Raw genomic sequence first — 21,848 nt, forward strand, 5'->3', positions numbered from 1 at the left:
GGGGAGGTGAGGGGAGGCGGGGGGAGGCGGGGGAGGCGGGAGGGGTTGGGGGAGGCGGGGGGAGGTGGGGGAGGCGGGGGGGTTGGGGAGGCGGGGTAGGCGGGGGGAGGTGGGGGAGGTGGGGGGGTTCGGGGAGGTGGGGGTGTTGGGGGCTTGGGGGGAGGTGAGATTGGGGGTTGGGGGAGGTGGGGGGAGCTGGGGGGGTTGGGCGAGGCGGGGGAGGCGGGTGGGGTTGGGGGAGGCGGGTGGGTTGGTGGAGGCGGGGGGAGGTGGGGGGGTTCGGGGAGGTGGGGGGTGTTGGGGGGTTGGTGGGAGGTGAGGTTGGGGGTTGGGGGAGGCGGGGCGGTGGTTGGGGGGAGGCAGTGGCTGGGGGGGGTAGCGGGCAAAGACAAATAAACAAACCACTTTGCAGTTTGAGACTCCTGGCCCTTGACTAGTCAGCCGAGCAGAGTGCCTGGGGCTACCGGTTGTATTGCATCCCCTGGAATGAGAAGTTAGTGGCGGTATGATGGCATTTCTAAATTTAATATGTTCTTGTGCTCTTTGGAAATAGTCTCTCGATGGCCTGAAGGTCTTAACAGCAGGCCAGCTCCATATTAAATGCAATAAATTCTCAATTGAATTCCGGTGTGACACCAGCAATCTGGAAGAACTAATCACCTTTTTATCGGCCCTTGCCAGATTGCTACAGTAGTAATGCCACTTGCATCAATCTGAGCTCAGCACCCTGCGAGGAAGCATTCAACAAGACCATGTCACAGTTTGGTCTACACGTTTAGGCTCCTTCACCTTGGGAAAAAGGGATAGAAAAAATGTTCTTGCTCAAAGTGAAAATCCTCAGGACCTACCTTGATTCCGGTGGTTACGGCAGGACTGCGCCCGCTGGTGCTCCCTGCTGCTGACGCTGGTATCGCCTGTGGGGTCAAGGAGGAGGGCATTTCATTGGCATGGGTCAGGTGCCACTACGAGAGCAACTCCAGCGCCCGCCCGCCTCGTGAGCCAGGACATTCCAGCGCCTGGCCGAAATAGGGGGAGGGTGTGGTTGCACAGGTGACCCCTCTAACCCTGGCCGCATCCTCTCCCCCTCTCCTTGGTAAGGGGGTCCAAGCTGCTTTCCTGGCCCACATCCGAACCCCCCATGGTGGGGCCCACTTTCACTCATCTGAAGGTCGGCAGGCCTCAACTCACTCGGCGTAGCAGCCTCCAGTGAGGCGCCGGATCCCGATTGAGCCAAGCAAGCGGGAACTCCCAGCATAGGTAGGCCCCTGCCCTTGGCCCTGCCTCTCGATGGTTGGGCAGAGGTTCTGACCTCGTACAAGGCATGTTGGAAATTCCTGTAAATAGTGCTGACCTGGCATAATCGCGTCTGCGCCATTTTCCAGTGGATTCCACCAGTCTCCTACCAGAGCTATGACAATAGGTGAAATAAGCTCCATGGATTCTCGGGGCCCATTTCTCTGCAAAACCTGCTCATTGAAACTTATAAAATTCTGACAGGACTGGACAGACTAGATGCAGGAAAGATGTTCCCGATGGTCGGGGAGTCCAGAACCAGGGGTCACAGTCTAAGGATAAGGGGTAAGCCATTTAGGACTGAGATGAGGAGGAATTTCTTCACCCAGAGAGTGGAGTCATAGGCCTAGAAATTGGGTATAGCCCCGCTTGAGGCGTTAGAACTGGCGCTGCGCAAAGTTTATAGCCAGACGAAACTTATCACTGCCTGGCGAGATATTGGGTTGCATCGCCCCCAAAGGGGATTGAGGCGCGAAATCAGACGTTGCACGGGGCTCCTAAGGCGCAAAAGTTCAGGCGCTACCCAATATCGGCGCGGACGGGCGCAGCGCAGGTGATCTCAATTACCGGAAACCACGAGACTTCCAGGCACCGGCCGGCTCTTAAAGGGGTGGGTCAGTCAGCCTGAGCTGCCACACTCAACGCCCTGTAGGCCTCAGAATCGGCGCTCGCCCTTCTCTGGCGCAAGAAACTTGGTCAGGATGGAGAAGGTGAGACAGAGAGCAGAGCGCTTCAGCACTGAGGCTCTGGACCAGTTGGTGTCTGCAGTTGAGCGCCGTCGAGATGTTCTGTATCCTGACAATGGCAAGAGGCCGAATCAAAAGGCTTACCGGCAATCTTGGAGGGAGGTTTCTCAGAGGGTCAACTCCAACAGCATAGCGACCAGGACCCCTGTTCAGTGCAGGAAGAAATTCAACGACCTCACTCGGGTTGTTAGGGTGAGTGCTGGCTATGCAAACTTCTGATTCCCTCCATCTGCACCTGACTTCGAGCACCCTGTTGCCATGATGCCCCAATGACCATCTGTCAGCAAGCACCCATGGCCCTTTCTGGGCACACACATGGACATTTCACTCAAGGCCACATGTAAGGGCCCTTGCACCATGGGGGGCATGCGATGATCTCTCAAGGCCTCATGTAAGGGCTCTTGCACCATGGGGGGCATGAGATGATCTCTCAAGGCCTCATGTAAGGGCTCTTGCACCATGGGGGGCATGAGATGATCTTTCAAGGTCTCATGTAAGGGCTCTTGCACCATGGGGGGCATGAGATGATCTCTCAAGGCCTCATGTAAGGGCTCTTGCACCATGGGGGGCATGAGATGATCTCTCAAGGCCTCATGCAAGGGCTCTTGCACCATGGGGGGCATGAGATGATCTCTCAAGGCATCATGTAAGGGCTCTTGCACCATGGGGGGCATGAGATGATCTCTCAAGGCATCATGTTACAGAACTTCCCCTTCTTTCCCCTGCAGTCCAAGCTGGCGGCGAGGCAAAAGGACCAGAGTCGAACCGGTGGCGGGCCTCCACAAGTCGTCACTCTGACGGATCTCGAGGAGAGAGTGCACCAGATTCTTGGATGACGTCTGTCTGGTCCTGTTACCACTGCAGCTGCCGACCCCATTGCCGACAGCGAGGGTAAGGCTCTCTCCTTTTTCAGCTGTTTCCTTCCACTTGGTCCCCCCGCCAGCATGCTTCCTCAGTGTGCAGCCATGTCAGAGCCTTGCCGCAATCTGGCATGCCTTTCCGCCAACCTGTCCTTTTGCTAAAGCCACTCTTCCACCTCCCTGCTTTCAGATGATTCATCACCAACTCGGGCTCAACGCCCTGAAGCTGCCAGTGCCAGTGCCTCCGGAGGCGAGGATCAGGAGGAAGCCGGACCATCCGTTCCAATCTCAGGGGAGCCTCTACAGACTGGGGATAGTAGTTCCCTGGATGGGAGGGGGGGTCTCTGAGGATCAGCCAGTTGCCGGAACAAGCGGCATGCAGCAACGCAAGGGGGGTAGGCAAGTTCGGCCACCGTCTCCCCGGAGGGCAAGGCAGGTAGTGATGACTGCTGCACAGAGTGCAGAGGAGGTGCGTCGCCTGGCTGAAATGAGCACCCAGGCCCGGCTCAGGCACGCTGAGCTGATGGCTGCAGTGGGGAGGATGCCTCAGTCAATAGATACACTGGCAAAGAGTGTGTTGGACTTCGGGGCAACAATGGAGAGGACTCTCCAGGGCTTCGGGGCAAAAATGGACAGGACTCTCCAGGGCTTCGGGGCAACAATGGAGAGGACTGTCCAGGGCTTCGGGCCAACAATGGAGAGGACTGTCCAGGGCTTCGAGGCCGCTACGGAAAGGACTGTTCAGGGCTTTGGACAATCCCTGGAAAGGTCTGTCCAGGGCTTGTCCGAGGCAATGGAGCGGTCGGCACCGGCCTTGTCCGAAGCAATGGAAAGAACTGTCCAGGGCTTCTCCGAAGCACTGGCACCTGGCACACAGGTCCTCACTGCTGCCACGCAGTCACTTGCCGGCCTCGTCCACACCCAGATTGAGGCAACGCGAACTCTCACTGCAGCCACCCTATCTGCATCAGCTAGGATCACCCCGGGCCCTTCATGTATTGATTTCTTTGTGGGTTCAAATGACGAGACATTTATGAAAGAGAATGTCTTTTAATCTAAAGTCTGTTCAACTCTTTATACAGCATTTCAGGAGACACCATGCTAGTGATCCATCTTAAATTAAACTGAAACCAAACTCAACTGCTTGTCTCTCACATGACCTCTGCTGGTCAGGCATAAGTAATCAATACATGCAGCTATGCTGGTAAGGCATGATAATCAAACAGGCAAATAACATCACTATTTGCTGATATCATTACATCTCCCTTTCTTAAAACAAAAGTATTTTACTTTTAACTAACAACATGTTTTCTTTGTATTAATCTGCATTTTAACTGTAACACTTAATGAACTTACATTAACATTATCATTATCAAGGTTTTTTAACCTTGCTTTGTGTGTTCACATGAAATATGTAAATGCACTAGAACTTGAAGAAAGAATAAGATAACATTACTTCCTTCTATAACAATAGTCCTTAAATTTGCTCAATGAGTCTCTCAGGAGGCTTCACATGTCTTGAGGATTTTCTGATTGATTGTCCTTGAATCTGAGTTGTTGCCTCAGATGATTGGTTCTCAGCTGTGTGATCAGGTTGTTCAACAGTATCAGTCTCTTGACCTGCTGTGGCTGGTCCCATGAGAAGATCTCGATGATTTCTTCTCAGAACAGCACCCTCATCTGTCTGAATGGTGTATGATCTTGGTTGAACTTCACTCAGGACAGTTCCCTTCTGAGTCCATGTGTTTGTTTTGTCTTTCAACCTTACTTGGTCACCAGTGTGGAGTTCAGGTAGGTTTTGTGTTCCTCTGTCATAGTAGTACTTTTGCTTTTCTTTCTGTTGCTCTTTGAACTTCCTCACTTTCTCCCCCTCTTTTGTTTTCAGGAGGTTCTCCGGGATGGGTAGGTTTGACCTTAGCCGACGTCCCATAAGGAGTTGGGCTGGTGACATACCACACTCGAGCGGCGTTGTGCGGTATACAAGCATGCTTTGGTAGAAGTCAGTTCCACTGTCTTTTGCCTTTTACATCAGTCTTTTCACTGTGTTTGCGGGCTCTCCTGGGTCAACAGCTCTGGACAACGTGTCTGCTGTATACATCAGCTTACCTGGTGTGTACGCAACATTCAGTTCATCATAGACTGTCTCTCCTTCGCTTTCCACAACGAGGACTCTCTTTACCAGGTTCAGTCTCTCACAGGCTTTTAAACCTAGTATGGCTTGCACATCCTTTGGCACCACGATTAATGCTAGCATGTGCTCTCTGTCCTTGTGTGTTACTTTGACAATGCATCTTCCTTTCACTGGTATATCAGTACCTGAGTATCCTGTCACTTTCACTTTGATTCCATGTATCTTTGGTCTGGGTCTAATTTTCTTAAAATCAGTCTCTGATATCACATTAACTTGTGCTCCAGTATCCAATTTAAATGGAATGTGTATGTCATTCACTTTTAGTGTCAACATCCAGTCTCTTTCTTCTTTTTTGTTTTCAGACACAACATCTACATCGAACTCCTCTATGTCGCTTTCATCTACTGTATGGACCTTGCTTTGTTGTGCTTGGTTCTTGCAGCAACGGGCATAATGGTTGTTTTTGTTGCAACTATTGCATTTTTTACCATATGCTGGACACTTTTTTGGTGGATGCTGTGTACCGCATCGACTACATGACTTTCGATTGTCCCTTTCATTTTCGTTCGCTGGCCACGCCTCTTTTTTCACATTGGCGCTCTTTTTGTTAAACGGTTTGTGTCCGTTCTTACTCACTGCATCCACGTTGCAGCTATTGTCACTGAACAGCTCCTTTGCCTGCAACTTCACAGTCTCTGTAGCCCTACACAGTGCTATGGCTTTTCCCAGGTCTAGATCTTGCTCTCTTAGCAGTCTTTCCCTTAGACCATTATCTGGAATATCACACACCAGTCTGTCTTTTATCAGCGAGTCTGTCAGTCCCCCAAATTCACACAATTTGCTTCTGTTTCTCAGTTCAGTCACATACTGATCAATAGTCTCACCCGTTTTCTGTACACATGTGAAAAATCTGTGCCTCTCAAACGTCACATTACGTTTAGGTATGCAGTAGGCCTCAAACTGTTCCATTATTTTATCTAGCTTCATTTTGTCTCCATCAGCAGCGAATGTGAAGTTATTATACACCTCCAGCGCTTCATCACCCATGACATGTAAGAACAGTGCCGATTTCCTTTTATTACTTTTCTCGTCAGCTCCGATTGCTGATAAGTACAACTCTAAACGTTGTTTGAATCTCCTCCAATTTTCAGCCACATTAACTGTCAACTGAAGCGTCGCCGGTGGGAGTAAACCTTCCATTTTTCACTTCGTTAGCTATTCTCTAATGGTAAGTAACGATGTTCTCTTTTGGCTTGCTAATCTGTGGAGAGCTGATTTAACTTCAGATTTTTTCTCTTCATCTCTTTCAATCACTTCTGACACCATGTATTGATTTCTTTGTGGGTTCAAATGACGAGATATTTATGAAAGAGAGTGGCCTAGAAATTGGGTTTTGGCTTAGCCAGGGCTTTAGCGCCGGAAGTTAGTGCCGGCGCTAAGTCCCCCGCGCGCGCCAAAAATTCAGTGGCACAGCGCCCAAACGGCTGCCGGCGCTACTAAAGGGTCTTTGCGGCGGTACATCGGCGCTAACTGCCGTTTCGCGCCGCAATTCCGGCGCTGCGGCACCCGATGCGGTGCGGCAGGCTGGGGACGTGCAGGCCTCCTCCTCCCGTTAAGGAGGAGCTGCCTGCACCCGGCCGCGGCCCGCGCAAATCAGCTTAAAAATGAGCCCGGCACCTCGGACAAGTTGCGGGCTTGCATCTGTTCCGGGGGGGGGGGGGGAGAAGTCCGGGGAGGGAGCTGCGGGCAGGCGGCCGGCGGGAAAGTGGCCAGCCGCCGCGGGGCCTTTAATGCGCCGGCGCAAACTGGAGTAAGGCACCTCTGCCAGAACGTTGCTTGCGGCTGCCACGGGCGAGGCGGCCGCAACTCAATTTCGGAGTTCGGGCGGGTTACCACGGCAACCGGGACGCTGCGCACACCGATGACGTCATCGGTGCCGGCGCAGCGCTACCGGTGCAACGCCGATTTAGGGCCCCAGGGAATTTTTAAACTGGCCATAACTCTGGCGCTAGTCCCTCTAGCGCCTCAAAAGCGGCGCTAAGGCTAGTGAATTTCTAGGCCAGTGTCTTTTAATCTAAAGTCTGTTCAACTCTTTATACAGCATTTCAGGAGACACCATGCTAGTGATCCATCTTAAATTAAACTGAAACCAAACTCAACTGCTTGTCTCTCACATGACCTCTGCTGGTCAGGCATAAGTAATCAATACATGCAACTATGCTAGTAAGGCATGATAATCAAACAGGCAAATAACATCACTATTTGCTGATATCATTACACTTCCAGTCCCATACAAGGCCAGGAATCAGTGAAGCATGCGATTGTGGCGGATGAGCCGAGCCAGTCCCCTCAGAGAGCCAGTGTGTCGTCCGACCATGGTGCAGGTGTCCTCTCTCGGCAGGTGACCATTGCACATGCCAGCGCTGGTACGTCTGCAGTGCAGCTGCCACCACCTGCAGGGCACACTGCTTCCAGCCATGCTCAGATCAAGCATCCTGCGTCCGCACCCTCCAAGCCCAGAGGTCAGCCAGGCCGTCCCTCAGGGGCTTCTGCACTTCCACACAGTCAGCAGGCGTCCCCCAGCCTTCACCCCGCCACTGGGGTTCAATTACGTAGGAGCAGCAAGGAGGGAAGGGGCCGACCGCGAAAGAGAAGTCGTTCTCCATCAAGGGGCCAGCAGTAGAGGGAGGTGCTGAGACGTTTCTTTGGCCAAATTCAAGGACACCCTCACCTGTTGTAATTGTTGGAAATGGTTTGTTTAGTTTTGCGGCTTTGCCGAAGAGTTAACTGTTATTTTGTTAGTTATGGTTTCTGTTGACATGATGTTGTTTTGCTGTAATGAAAGACTTTTGTGACAATAAAGAGAAGTTTTAATGTGCTATGGTGCACGTGACTAATTACAGTGATGCTGGCCTTCAGAGGCTTTCAAACATCCAAAGTGCGCAGGAGTAAAGACACTCATCATTCCGCCAGAGGGGCCTCGAAACGAGTCCTCATGAGCCTCTGACGGATGGCCCTTCCACTTTCAGGAGCCCTTCCATCTTCCTCCTCCTCCTCCTCCTCCTCCTCGGTTGCATGCTCCTCCTCCTCCTCCTCCTCCTCCTCCTCGACCGCCTGCTCTGCTGGTCGTTGAGGGACAGCTGAAATTGGCTGGGTGCGTCGAATCGCCAAGTTGTGGAGCATGCAGCAGACGACGACGATGTGACCCACTTGCTCCGGTGAGTACTGCAGGGCTCCCCCTGAGTGGTCCAGACATCGGAAACACTTTTTGAGCACACCAATAGTGTGCTCTACAATGTTCCTGGTCGCCTGATGGCTGCTGTTGAACAGCTCTTCTGCTGGGGTGGCGGCCACATGGAGTGGTGTCATCAGCCATGGGCAGAGAGGATAGCCCTTGTCCCCAATAAGCCAGCCTCGTGGTCGAGCCGGCCCCTCAAAAAGGTCACAAACTGAGGTCTACCGCAGGATAAAGGCATCGTGGCTGCTCCCTGGGAATTGGGCGTTGACTGCCATGATGATTTGGCGGTGGTCACAGACCAGCTGCACGTTGAGGGAGTGGAACCCCTTGCGGCTGCGGAAGTCCTCAGGATTCTGGAATGGCGCCCTCAAAGCCACGTGTGTACAGTCAATCGCCCCCTGCACCATGGGGAAGTCCGCAATAGCAGCGAAGCCCTGCGCGCGCTCCGCCTGCTTCTCCAGGGTCAGAGGGAAGGTGATGAATTGACGCCTTCGCCTATAAAGGGCAGCTGTAACTTGTCGGATGCAACAGTGGACTGCAACCTGAGAGATATTCGCAATGTCCCTAATGGCTGACTGAAAGGATCCGTTGCCATAAAAATTGAGGGCAACAGTCAGTTTAATGGCCACCGACAGAGAGGTCCTGCACCGTAGATGCGGCTGCAGATCCTCAGCAAGCAGGTGGCACAGCTCAGTAACAACGTCCCTCCCGATTTGGAGCCTTCGCACACACTGCTCCTCCGACATGTCAAGGTATGACACCTGCTGCCTAAAGACCCTCGCAGCATACCCTAGGATTGGCCGACCTCCATTGCCCCTCCTCCTTCTGGCCAATCCCGGCCCTCTCTCCCGCCGTCTCTCTGCCCCTTCATAGTGTTCGGCCATGAGGCGGTCGCCCTCCAAAGCATCTCCCATTCCGATGCCAGTTGGTCAAAAGGCTGTTAGGTCTAGTGCTCCAACTGCTCCGGACAGGTTTGAAGGTCCCAAGTACTCTAATGCTAAATTCCAAAAACTCTGCTCCACAGTAGCTCACCAACTCTCTCCACCAACGATCGCAATGAACAGGCCAAGTGGCTGAAGCTTCTATACTAGAGCTGTCCCCTTTAAATAGTGCCCCCCGACTCCGAGAAGGGCCTGCTAACGCTCCTTCGAACTGTCACTAATAGCGGTAGGCGTAAAGGCTCCGGGCGCCACCCAATATCCGCTCAGGCGCCCCTAAAAGGCGTTGCACACTGAAATGACATCATGATCTGCTTGCGCTCGCGGGCGCGCGCAAACACTTAGTGCAGGCGTTAAATGTATAGTTGTTAGATCCGTGTGTTAATGGAGACACGGAATGCAGGAGTTGATTTAACAAGTGTTTACTGAACAAAGTCTGGAGGTGAACTAACAACACAAGACGCTACACAGGCTTATATACCCGAGTGGTCACTACTGGTACTACAGTATACAGGGGCTTCAAAAACATAGTTTCTCTTAAAGGTACATACACTACAATTCCTCCTCTTTTAGATAAATAGTACATAACATTTTAAGTAATCATTAAATAACATTTTTACAAGAACAATAATATACACATTTGCTGAAGTTAATCAATTACAAATTCAGTCTCTCTGGAGGCTTCCTGACTCAGTCCGGATAACGCCTCGGTGGTGTAGTAGGTTCTTTTGGCAAGGTCGATTCGGCTTCAATGCTAGTGTCGGGTTCATCTGGTTCCAGTATCACCGGATCGGAGGTAGATACTATGGGTATCTCTGCTTCATCACTAGGCGTATAGAGTTGTGGTGTAGGTTGTCCTTTTTCGGATGACTCTATGATCTGGTCAGCATGGCGCCTTATTATGCTTTCTCCAATGTCCACGGTATACATCAGCGGTCCTAGTCGTGTGCAAATAGTTCCAGGCTGCCATTTCTCGGTACGGTAGTCCCGGGCCAAAACTGGTTGACCTATCTGGACGGTTCTCGTTGGCTTTTCATTCATGCTTTAAAATTGTCGGTTCTCTACGTCCCTTCTGACGTTTGGCTTGACCAAATCCAGCCGGCATCTTAGTCTTCTATTGAAAAACATCATGGCGGGGGTTTGGTTTGTAACCACATGTGTTGCATTCCTGTACGCAAACAAGAAGTTATCTACCTTATGTTGTAGATTTATGTCTTCATTACCCATGGCCTTTATGGCCTTCTTGAAGGTCTGGACAAACCTTTCAGGCAATCCATTGGTGGCGGGATGGTATGGGGCGGACGTGTAGTGCTTAACCCCATTGTTTTTTAAGAACTTCCTGAATTCTTCGGATACAAATTGCGGTCCATTATCAGAACAGATCTGTTCAGGCAGCCCATTCCTGGCGAATATGGTCCTTAATACTGTGATGGTTTTTTCCGTGGTGGTGGAGGACATCTTTATCACCTCCGACCACTTGGAGTGTGCATCCACCGCGATTAAGAACATTGAGTCCATAAATGGACCAGCAAAGTCGACATGTACCCTTTGCCATGGAGATGAGGGCCACTCCCATGGATGTAGAGGGGCTTGTGGTGGGGCGTTTTGGACCTTCTGGCATCCTAGACAGCTTTTGGTCATTTCTTCGATGTCTCCATCGATAGCTGGCCACCACACAAATGCTCTGGCTAAGTTATTCATTTTCACTCCACCCAGATGCCCCTCGTGAAGCTCCTTTAGCACTCTATCCTTGAGTTTGGGTGGAATCACCACTCTGGATCCACACATCAAGGTTCCTCGGCACACTGACAGCTGTTCTCTTCTTTGCGAGAATGCTGGCAACAATGGTTCGCCATGTGCTGGCCATCCCTTCACCGTTAAATCGTAGACTCGTGAGAGAGTCGGGTCATTTCGCGTTTCCTTTTCAATGGGAGAATTTGTCACCGGTAGACATTCCACTATGGTCGAGTGGAATATCTCCACTGGGTCCACTGTAGGCGCCTCTTCCACCGTTGGCAACGGTAGGCGCGATAACCCGTCAGCATTCCCATGCTGTTTTGTTCCTTTGTACTCTATGTCATATTGGTGTGCTCCTAGGAAAATGGACCACCTCTGTAGCCTTTGCGCTGTCATAATGGGAACGCCCTTTTTAGGGTTGAATATGGAGACGAGGGGTTGATGGTCAGTCAACAAGGTAAACTTTTGTCCGTGTAGGTAATGGTTGAATTTCTTCACCCCCCACACCAGGCTGAGTGCCTCCCTGTCGATCTGGGCATAGTTACGCTCAGCTGAGTTCAATGAGCGTGACACAAAAGCTATCGGCCGCTCCGAGCCATCAGGGAATCTATGCGATAATACCGCTCCCACGGGGATGCATCGCACGCCAGTCTGATTGGCAGTGATGGGTTGTAATGAGCTAACACTTCCCTGGACGTGATCAAGCCTTTGCATTTATGGAAGGCACGTTTACAGTCTTCGCTCCATTTCCAAACTACTCCCATTTGTAGCAGTGCGTTAAGCGGGTGCAGAACCGTCGACAAGTTTGGTAAAAATTTATGATAGTAATTTACTAATCCCAGGAACGACCTTAATTGTGAGACATTTTCAGGCACTGGGGCCTTTACGACCGCTTCAATTTTTTCAGGTGACTTATGCAACCCTTCTTCGTTAATGACATGGCCACAATATGATATTTGTTTCTGGTAAAATTTGCATTTGGGGCGATTTGCTCGTAGGCCCCATTCTCTCAGCCTCGTGAGCACCTGCTCCAAGTTGGCAAGGTGCTCGTTGTCGTTTTCTCCTGTTACAAGGATGTCGTCTAGGCAGCATTGAGTCCCCGGAATCCCTTGCAGGACTTGCTCCATAGCTCTTTGCCAGATAGCCAGAGCTGATGCCACTCCGAAAACCAGTCGATTGTACTGGTACAGGCCTTTGTGTGTGTTTATTGTGAGATACTTTTTAGAGGCCTCCTCAACCTCCATCTGTAGATATGCCTGTGCTAAGTCAATTTTGGTGAAATGTTTCCCTCCGGATAGTGAGGCGAAAATATCTTCTATCCTCGGAAGAGGATACTGTACCGTGTGAAGAACCGGGTTTACAGTCACCTTGAAGTCCCCACAGATGCGAACTTTTCTCTGTTCTTCAGATTTATCATTATTCAACATTTTCTTCATGACTGGGACAATGGGTGTTGCCCACTTGCTCCAATCTACCTTGGATAACACGCCTGCTTTTTCCAAATTCTCCAGCTCTGCCTCGACGGCTGGACAAATTGCGTATGGCACCGGCCTTGCCTTAAAAAACTTGGGAATTGCCGCATCTTCCACTTTTATTGAGGCGGTGGCGCCTTTCAGGATTCCTAGTTCCTGTTGAAACACTTCTTTGGCGTTAGCCAAGATTTCTTTTAATCGTCCAGATATGACGTCGTCATCGTTTTTTTTCTTACTGGTCACCGTCAGTGCCTGAATGGAGTGCCAGTCTAAACGTATCGTTCTGATCCATTCACGTCCCAACAACGGTGGACCACCATCTTGCAGAACGTATAAATACAACTTCTGTATTTCCTTGCCGTTGTATACAACAGGCACCCTTATTTTCCCTCTGGAGTATACTTTCTGCCCCGTATATGTCTTCAAGACAATGAATGTGTCTTTCAAAGGTATATGCGGAAATAGCCGCTCGTAATCCCGTCGACTCATGACGGTCAGAGCTGATCCTGTATCTAGCTCCATTTTGACTGGGGACCCCGCTATCGTGAGGGTAACCCAAATGGTCTGGTAATCTTCTTTGGCAATTACATTATGTAATTGGAGACAGCTTAGTCTCTTGTTTCCGGAGTCGCTATCGCTCTTCTGGTCTTCGGAGCTACTGTCCGTCATCATTTGCACCTTTCTGTACTTTTCCTTATTGACCTTTTTACTGTCAGTGGATTTCTTTCCAGATCTGCATACACGTGCAATGTGTCCCATCTTTCCGCATTGCCTGCATGCTTTGTCCTTGAACCAGCAGTCCTTCTGGTCATGGGTGGATCTGCCGCAGCGATAACATCTCTCGAAACCCCGTGTCATTTCATGGGTGCCGAAGTCCTGTGGCTTTTGCTGTATCTCTGCAGCTCCTCTTGCTGCTGCTTCGTATGATACAGCCACACTGAAAGCCTTGTCCAGTGTCAAATCTTTCTCAGAAAGTAGTCTTTTCTGTGTTCCTTCGCTTAGGAGACCGCAGACAAATTTGTCTCGTAGAGAATCTGCCAGTCCTGCCCCGAATTGGCAGTGCTTTGACAGCTTTCGTAATTCGGTGAGGTAATCAGCGTTACTTTCATTCTTGTGCTGATTCCTCCTGAAGAATTTGAATCGTTCCGCTATCAGCAGCGGTGTTGGGTTTAAGTGCTCCTGTAGGGTATCAACAATCTCATTAAAATTCTTGTCCATCGGTTTGGCTGGAGTGATCAAGTTTCGTAACAGCCCGTATGTCCTTGCGCCCATCAGATTTAGAAGTACCGATGCCTTTTTATCATCCGCTACTTCATTCGCCTTGCAATATACCTCCACTCTTTCCACATATGTGGTCCAATCTTCTATATCACTATCGAAAGCAGTAATATTGACAGTCTTCGGCATCTTGAAAATCTAAAATGGCGCTTCCCGTGCTTTTCTTTCTTCCCCGCCAAGTTAAGATGGCACCTCCCGCGCTTTCCCGCCGCTGCCGCTGCTGCGAACGCTGTTCTCCGCGGTTCCCGTTGCGACCTGCAGCTTTTTGCGGTATTTCTATTTTTTTTTTATATATCGCTTCAATAGTTTCTCCGTTACTTGGAGAACCATTCCCGTCGTGGAGCCGACCCTCTGGGACTTTCCCCTCCCTCTGCTCGGTCCGAACGCCGACCTGCTTTGCAGCACCGGCCGCGCCCTGAGTGCTCCACCCTCTCTCTCTCTTTGCTTCTGCTACCTGACTCGCTGCCCGGCCCCATTGCAGAGCCACCCGATCGAGCTCTAGCCCGCCGCAGCCCAGGAAGGATCAGTGCACTACCTGCCACCAGCCCGTTTAGCTGGGGAAACCACAGACTGGAGACCAAGCCTGGCCCTCGTTTTCGAGTTTCTTCGAGTTATTTATTTTTTCTTGCTTCTGGCTTCGACCTTCGTCTGAGGAATCGATCCCCTTGAGGTGCTGCCGAATTGCAGGTAAGTTCGTTTCTAACTCGTCGCCACTGTTAGATCCGTGTGTTAATGGAGACACGGAATGCAGGAGTTGATTTAACAAGTGTTTACTGAACAAAGTCTGGAGGTGAACTAACAACACAAGACGCTACACAGGCTTATATACCCGAGTGGCCACTACTGGTACTACAGTATACAGGGGCTTCAAAAACATAGTTCCTCTTAAAGGTACATACACTACAATAGTCAATATGGGAGTTGTCACTATCTTCATTGCGCCCGCCCCAACATTGGGTAACGCCCCATTCTCGGTCTCTTTAGTCGCTAACGGCTGGCGCAAACAACCGAATTTCTAGGCCATAGAGTTTTACAGCACAGAAAGAGGCCCTTTGGCCCATCGCGTCCGCGCCGGCCATCAAGCCCTGTCTAATCTAATCCCTTTTTCCAGCATTTGGTCCGTAGCCTTGTATGCTGTGGCATTTCAAGTGCTCATCCAAATGCTTCTTGAATGTTGTGAGGGTTCCTGCCTCTACCACCCTTTTAGGCAGTGAGTTCCAGCTTCCAACCACCCTCTGGATGAAAAAGTTTTTCCTCAAATCCCCTCTAAACCTCCTGCCCCTTACCTTGAATCTATGCCCGCTTGTTATTGACCCCTCTACTAAGGGGAAAAGCTCCTTTCTATCCACCCTATCTATGCCCCTCATAATTTTGTATAGCTCAATCAGGTCCCCCCTCAGCCTTCTCTACCACAGAAGGCAGTAGAGGCCAATTCATTAAATATATTCAAGAAGAAGTTGGATATATTTCTTAAGGCTAAAGGGATCAAGGGATATGAGGAGAAAGCAGGGACAGGGTACTGAATTTGGATGATCAGCCATGATCTCTTTGAATGGCGGAGCAGGCTCGAGGGGCTGAATGGCCTACTCCTGCTCCTATCTTCTATGTTTCTATGTTTCTATGTTTCCACTTCTAACCTCTTTGGGAAGTTGTATAAGTGTTTTTCCAAATACCTGCTCTTAACAATACTATTGTGTTGCTGCTGATCCTGTTGTGCGGTCACCGTCTCAATGCCGAAGTCGTTTTAGCTTCATACAGGGCACCAAGCTAGGTAGACCGCGGACTCTTAGGAGGCAGCTAAGATCTTACAAGGAACATTCTAGAAAGGCATGAACACCCCCTGGCCCCCACCCTCCTGTTCCCACTGGTGGCGGGTGGGGTTAACACGTGTGGTTATATGGATATATATGGTTTTAAGATTCTGAAGTGGTGAACACTTAAATCAAACTATTCACTATGCAGAAACATTTCTATGTAAGGTCGACTGTTCCACCTTCTGATTTGTACACTCAATTAAAAAACTCGCTTGGCATTCTTCAGTTCATAGTGAAGGCCATGTCTGGGGGCCTCAGTTAACAGTCGGGGAGAAAATCGGTTGGTTGCGCCACCCATTAGCGCCTAAAGAGGCCAAGAAGTGGGGCGCTAACCAACTAGCGCCCGGACGCAGCGAACCCTGCGCCTCTTCCCATATTGAGTGGACATTTAGCGCCGGCGCTAAATCTTAGCACCCGCTCACGGGCGCAGGCAGATCATGATGTCATTTCAGTGTGCAACGCCTTTTGGGCGCCCCGGACCGGAAATTCAGTGGCGCCCCCCTCCGTTCCACCTGGCGCTAATAAGGACAGCTTACCTGGAACATTCCCCAGTCGCTCTCGGGCTGGGGGGGCGTTCTTTAAAGGGGACTGCTGTGGTATCAAAGCGGCAGCCATTTAGGGACCACAACTTCTTCCAGAGATACAGAGAGTTGCTCAGCTGCACACTGAGAGCCATTTCAACACTGAGCCAGCGCTGGCAGAAGATCTTCAGCCTTCTGACCATCACCTTGCTGTTGGTGAGCCTTTCAAATGGGAAAACGTTCTGTGCGCACTTATTATGGGGGCTGCATTGGAGGGGAACGTCCTGCTGCTGAATCATCTTGAAAGGGCACAGAGATGCAGGGAGAGAGGGGCAGGCATGGCCAGACGGAGGAAGGCCAACAGACGTCGCCACACGAGACCTTACGCTGCCAGGGTTTTCCGACAGCAATTTTCATATATGAACATGTCGGAGGAGCAGTGTATCAGAAGGCTGCGCTTTAGAAAGGAGGTGGTGACTGAGCTGTGCCACCTGCTTCAGCCAGATCTGCAGCCTCAGCTAAGGTGCAGGACATCTCTGTCGGTGGCTGTGAAGATCACTGTTGCCCTAAACTTCTACACAAGCGGCTCCTTTCAGGCAGCAACTGGGGACATGGGCAACATTTCGCAGTTTGCGGTGCATTGCTGCATCCGTCAAGTGACTGATGCCCTCTTTAAAAGGAGGCGCCAGTACATCTCGTTCCCAATGACCCCAGACAAGCAGCGGGAGCGCGCAGAGGGCTTCGCAGCAATAGCGGACTTCCCCATGGTGCAGGGCGCCATTGACTGCATGCACGTGGCTTTGCGGGCGCCTGTAGAGAATGCGGAGGAGTTCCGAAACCGCAAGGGGTTCCATTCCTTGAATGTCCAACTGGTCTGTGACCACCGACAGCTGATCCTCGTGGTGAATGCCCAGTTTCCAGGCAGCAGCCACGACGCCTTCATCCTGCGGCAGACTTCTGTGGCAGACCTTTTCGAGGTCCCGGCTCACCCAGGAGGCTGGCTTCTCGGGGACAAGGGCTATCCTCTGTGCCCGTGGCTGATGGCCCCGCTCCGTTCGCCCAGCACCCCTGCTGAAGAACGCTACAATGCCAACCATCAGGCGACGAGGAACATAATTGAGCACACAATCGGCATGCTGAAGTAACGGTTCCGATGTCTGGACCATTCCGGAGGAGCCCTGCAGTACTCACCTGAGCGAGTCTCCCACTTCGTGGTTGTGTGTTGCATGCTGCATAACCTGGCAATCCTCAGGACCCAGCCAATGCCACCAGACATTGAAGCACCAGCAGAGGAGGAGGAGGAGGAGGAGGAGGACCAAGACGGGAGGGAGGCACAAACTGGAAGGGCCGTCCATCAGAGGCTGATCAGAAGTCGCTTCTAGGCCCCTCTCAGGGAATGTTTGCTGCCATTCCAAGAACAGGAATGGAACCGTTCTCATACCCCAAAGCCTGTGAAGGGCAAAATGTATGTAAATAGCAGACATGGCCATTGTAAATGAAGAAAGTTGTTTATTTGACAAAAAGTGCCTCCTTCCAGCATGACAAACCAATGGCAACAGAAAGCAAAACTAACAGACTGCCACATAAATGACTTGCACACCCGGGAGACTGTCCAAAACATCAGTAACATTCAGACCAGCATCCTCGGCCTTGATTTCTACAAATAGCACGTTTCAGCAGCACCTTCTACTGTTTTCCTCTCGATGGTGATCTGCTTCTCTTGCAAGATTGGCCCCTTCCCTCCCTGCAGCTCCTCCATAATGGGACCTCAGTGCCGGAAGCAAGGCTGGGGGAGGCCTGCTGACTGTCCGCAAGCGCAGATGCCCCTGAGGGACGGCCTGGACGAGCTCTGGGCCTGGAGGGCCCGGCTGCTGACTGCTCCAACTCTGCATGGGTGGAAGCAGTCTGTCCTGCAGGTGGTGGCAGCTGCAGTTGGGACGTGCCAGTGGTGGCATCAGGAATGCTGTCATCCTGAGAGCGGACAGCAGCTCCCTGGTCGGCCGACACACTGGCACTCTGACGGGGCAGCACCGCAGCATGCGCAGCAATCGGTTAGTCCACAGATTGCTGGGCTGCTGTGGTGCTGCAAGGGCCCGGGTAATCCTGCCTGATCCAGCGAGGGTGGCAGCAGTCAGTGCTCGCGTGGCCTCAATCTGCGTCTGCATGAGACCAGTGAGTGACTGCGTGGCAGCACTCAGCACTTGCGTGGCAGGTGCCAGTGCTTCGGTGAAGCCCTGGACAGTCCTTTCCAGTGCTTCGCTGAAGGCCAGGACAGTCCTTTCCAGTGCCGTCCCAAAGTCCTGTGCACTCCTTGCCAGTGCTGTCCCAAAGTCTTGGACACTCCTTGCCAGTGTCTCGATGGATTCAGGCATCTTTGCCACTGCAGCCATGAGCTCAGTGTGCCTCAGCCCAGCCTGGGCACTCATTTCTGCGAGGGCACGCACCTCTTCTGCGCTCTGTGCAGCAGCACTCGCGGCCTGACTCGCCCTCCGGGGAGACGGCCCCCGAGCTTCCCTACCCCCCTTGCGTTGCTGCAGCCCGCTGGTTCCTGGAGCTGGTTCCTCCTCAGAGATTTCCCCCCCGCTCCCCTCCAGGGAAGGAGTCTCCCCAGTTTGCAGATGGGCTGGCTCGCCTGAGGGTGGTAGGGATGGTCCGGTTTCCTCCTGCTCGTCGCCTCCGGAGTCAGTGGCAGTGGCAGCTTGAGGGCCCGGCTCCTGAGCTGGTGATGCAGCATCTGAAAGCAGGGAGGTTGAAGAGTGGCTTTAGCGAAAGGACAGGGTGGCAGCAAGGGATGCATGAGTGCTGCAATGCTCTGACTTGGGTCCAGAGTAAAAAAGCATGCTGGTGGGGGGAACAAGTGGAAGGAGAGAGTTCAAAAATGTGATGACCTTACCATCGCTGTGCACAATGGGGTCGGCAGCTCCAGAGGCGGTGGGACCACTCATCCGGCTTGCGACAATCTGGTGCATGCGCTCCTCGATGTCTGTGAGGATCTGCAGGTGAGGCCGTCCTCCTCCGGTACGAAGCTGCTCCCTATGGTTCCTGGCCAGCTTGGCCTGCAGGAGAAAGGATGGGAAGTGATGAAACATGCTGCACTGAGCTGACATCACATGCCCCCCATAGTAGAATAGCCCTTACATTATGCACTGAGCTGACATCACATGCCCCCCATAGTAGAATAGCCCTTACATTATGCACTGAGCTGACATCACATGCCCCCCATAGTAGAATAGCTCTTACATTATGCACTGAGCTGAATGTGCGTGTGTGTTTCCAGAAAGGGCCTTGGGTGCTGGCTGACAGCTGGCCATTGGGGCTTTGCACACTCTCTGGCCATAAAGTGAGGTGCAGATGGAGGGATGAAGATGATTGTGAAAAAGGCACTCACCCTAACGACCCGAGTGAGGTCATTGAACTTCTTCCTGCATTGCACAGGAGTCCTGGGCACCATGCTGCTGGAGGTGACTCTTTGGGAAACCTCCCTCCAAGCTCTGCAGTATTCGCTCTGATGAGGCCTCCTGCCATTCTCGGGGTAAAGCACAGCTCGCCGGCGGTCCACTGCGCCAACCAGAGCATCCAATGCCGCATCGCTAAAGCGCTGCGCTCTCTCCCTCACCCTCTCCATGTCTTGGAAGTTTTGAACGCCACAGGTAGGTCGCCGCCGACTTTCAGGCCTACAAGGCGCAGAGTGTGGCTGCTGATGTTAATTGACCCACCCCTTTAAGAGCTGGCCGGCGCCAGCACGTCTCGGGGAAATCGATTATTGACAGCACCTGCGCTGCGCCCGCCAGCCAAAAAATTGAGTTGCGCCGCCGGGTTAGCGCCTTAAGACTACCGTGCAGCACCTGATTTAGCGCCGCAATCACCTTCAGGGGTGCTGCAACCCAATATCGCTTGAGGTGGCGATAAATTGCGCCTGGCGCTAAACTTTGCGTACCGCCATTACTAGCGCCCCAAACGGGGCGATACCGAATTTCTCCCCCATAGAGTCATAGAGTTATAAAGCACAGAAAGAGGCCCTTCAGCCCATCGTGTCCGCACCGACTATCAAGCCCTGTCTATTCTAATCAGCACGGTGGCATTGTGGTTAGCACTGTTGCCTCACAGCGCCAGAGACCCGGGTTCGAATCCGGCCTCGGGCGACTGTCTGTGTGGAGTTTGCACATTCTCCCCGTGTTTGCGTGGGTTTTCTCCGGGTGCTCCGGTTTCCTCCCACAATCCAAAGATGTGCGGGTTAGGTTGATTGGCTATGATAAATTGACCCTTAGTGTTAGGGGGATTAAATACGTGGGGTTACAGGGATAGGGTGGGATATGTGTTGGTGTAGGGGTTACGGGGATCGGGTGGGATATGTGTCGGTGCAGGCTCGATGGGCCGAAATGGCCTCTATCTGCACTGTGGGGTTTCTGTGATTCTGTGATTTTCCAGCACTTGGTCCGTTGCCTTGTATGCTATGGCATTTCAAGTGCTCATCTAAATGCTTCTTGAATGTTGTGAGGGTTCCTGCCTCTACCACCCTCTCAGGCAGTGAGTTCCAGATTCCAACCACCCTCTGGGTGAAAAAGTTTTTCCTCAAATCCTCTCTAAACCTCCTACCCCTTACATTGAAACTATGCCCCCTGGTTATTGACCCCTCTACTAAGGGGAAAAGTTCCTTTCTATCTACCCTATCTATGCTCCTTATAATTTTGTACACCTCAATCAGGTCCCCCCTCAGCCTTCTTTGCTCTAAGGAAAACAACCCCAGCCTGTCCAGTCTCGCTTCAAAGTATTTTTCCCCTGATTTTATTCTCTCCTGAAGGCAGTGACAGTTGCTGGACCACAGTTCCCACAGATGCAAACATTTACCATGCCCGTGCTTCATGTATGAGCCTCGACAGGGAGTGCCGGCAGCTTTGTAACGATCAGGGGCGCCACAATTGAGCCTGATCTTGTCCGCAGCTGAGGAACTCATGCATGTACTTTACGACAGGAATCGCTGGATGCTGATCAGGAGCCGGAACTCCAGCTGATCTTTCCCTTTCCTTTATCCCACTGGCGTCTCTTGTAGCAATCCAAGTTCCTGCTCAAGTTAATCCCACGCAGCCTGGGAATCAAACCGAGGTGTTTCCTCGGCTGCATGGCTCTGAACCGCACTGAGCAGTGTATCTAACGCTGAACTCATTGGGTAACTGACAGGGTCGCAATTCTTCCTCATACAATTTTCCTTCCTCCGGGAGTCTGGGTTCTATTCCCAGGATGGCTAGGCCCCTGGTCAGTTCCCCTAAACACACACTTGTTAAAAAAAAAGAAAGACTTGCTTTTATATAGCGCCTTTCACGACCACTGGACATCCCAAAGCACTTTACAGCCAATGAAGTAATGTAGGAAATGTGGCAGCCAATTTGCGCACAGCAAGGTCCCACAAACAGCAAAGTGGTAATGAACAGATAATCTGTTTTAGATGTTGATTGAAGGATACATATTGGCCAGGACACTGGGGTGAACTTCCCTGCTCTTCTTCGAAATAGTGCCATGGGATCTTTTACATCCACCTACAAGAGCAGATGGGGCCTTGGTTTAACATCTCATCTGAAAGACAGCACCTCCTACAGTGCAGCACTCCCTGAGCACTGCACTGGAGTGTCAGCCTAGCTTTATGTGCTCAAGTCTCTGAAGTGGGACTTGAATCCACAAACCTTCTGACTCAAAGACGAGTGTGCTACCCACTTAGCCATGGCTGATACTTAAAAAAAAAAGTCACTGCTATTTCTCCAGTCTCCAATGTGAATTACTTTGCACAGTTTTTAAACTTTCCCTTTTTGTTTTAACAGTGCGAGA

The sequence above is a fragment of the Somniosus microcephalus genome, chromosome 5 (assembly GCF_052327205.1).
Source record: "Somniosus microcephalus isolate GS21.2 chromosome 5, FLI_Smic_1.0, whole genome shotgun sequence".
NCBI lineage: Eukaryota > Metazoa > Chordata > Chondrichthyes > Squaliformes > Somniosidae > Somniosus > Somniosus microcephalus.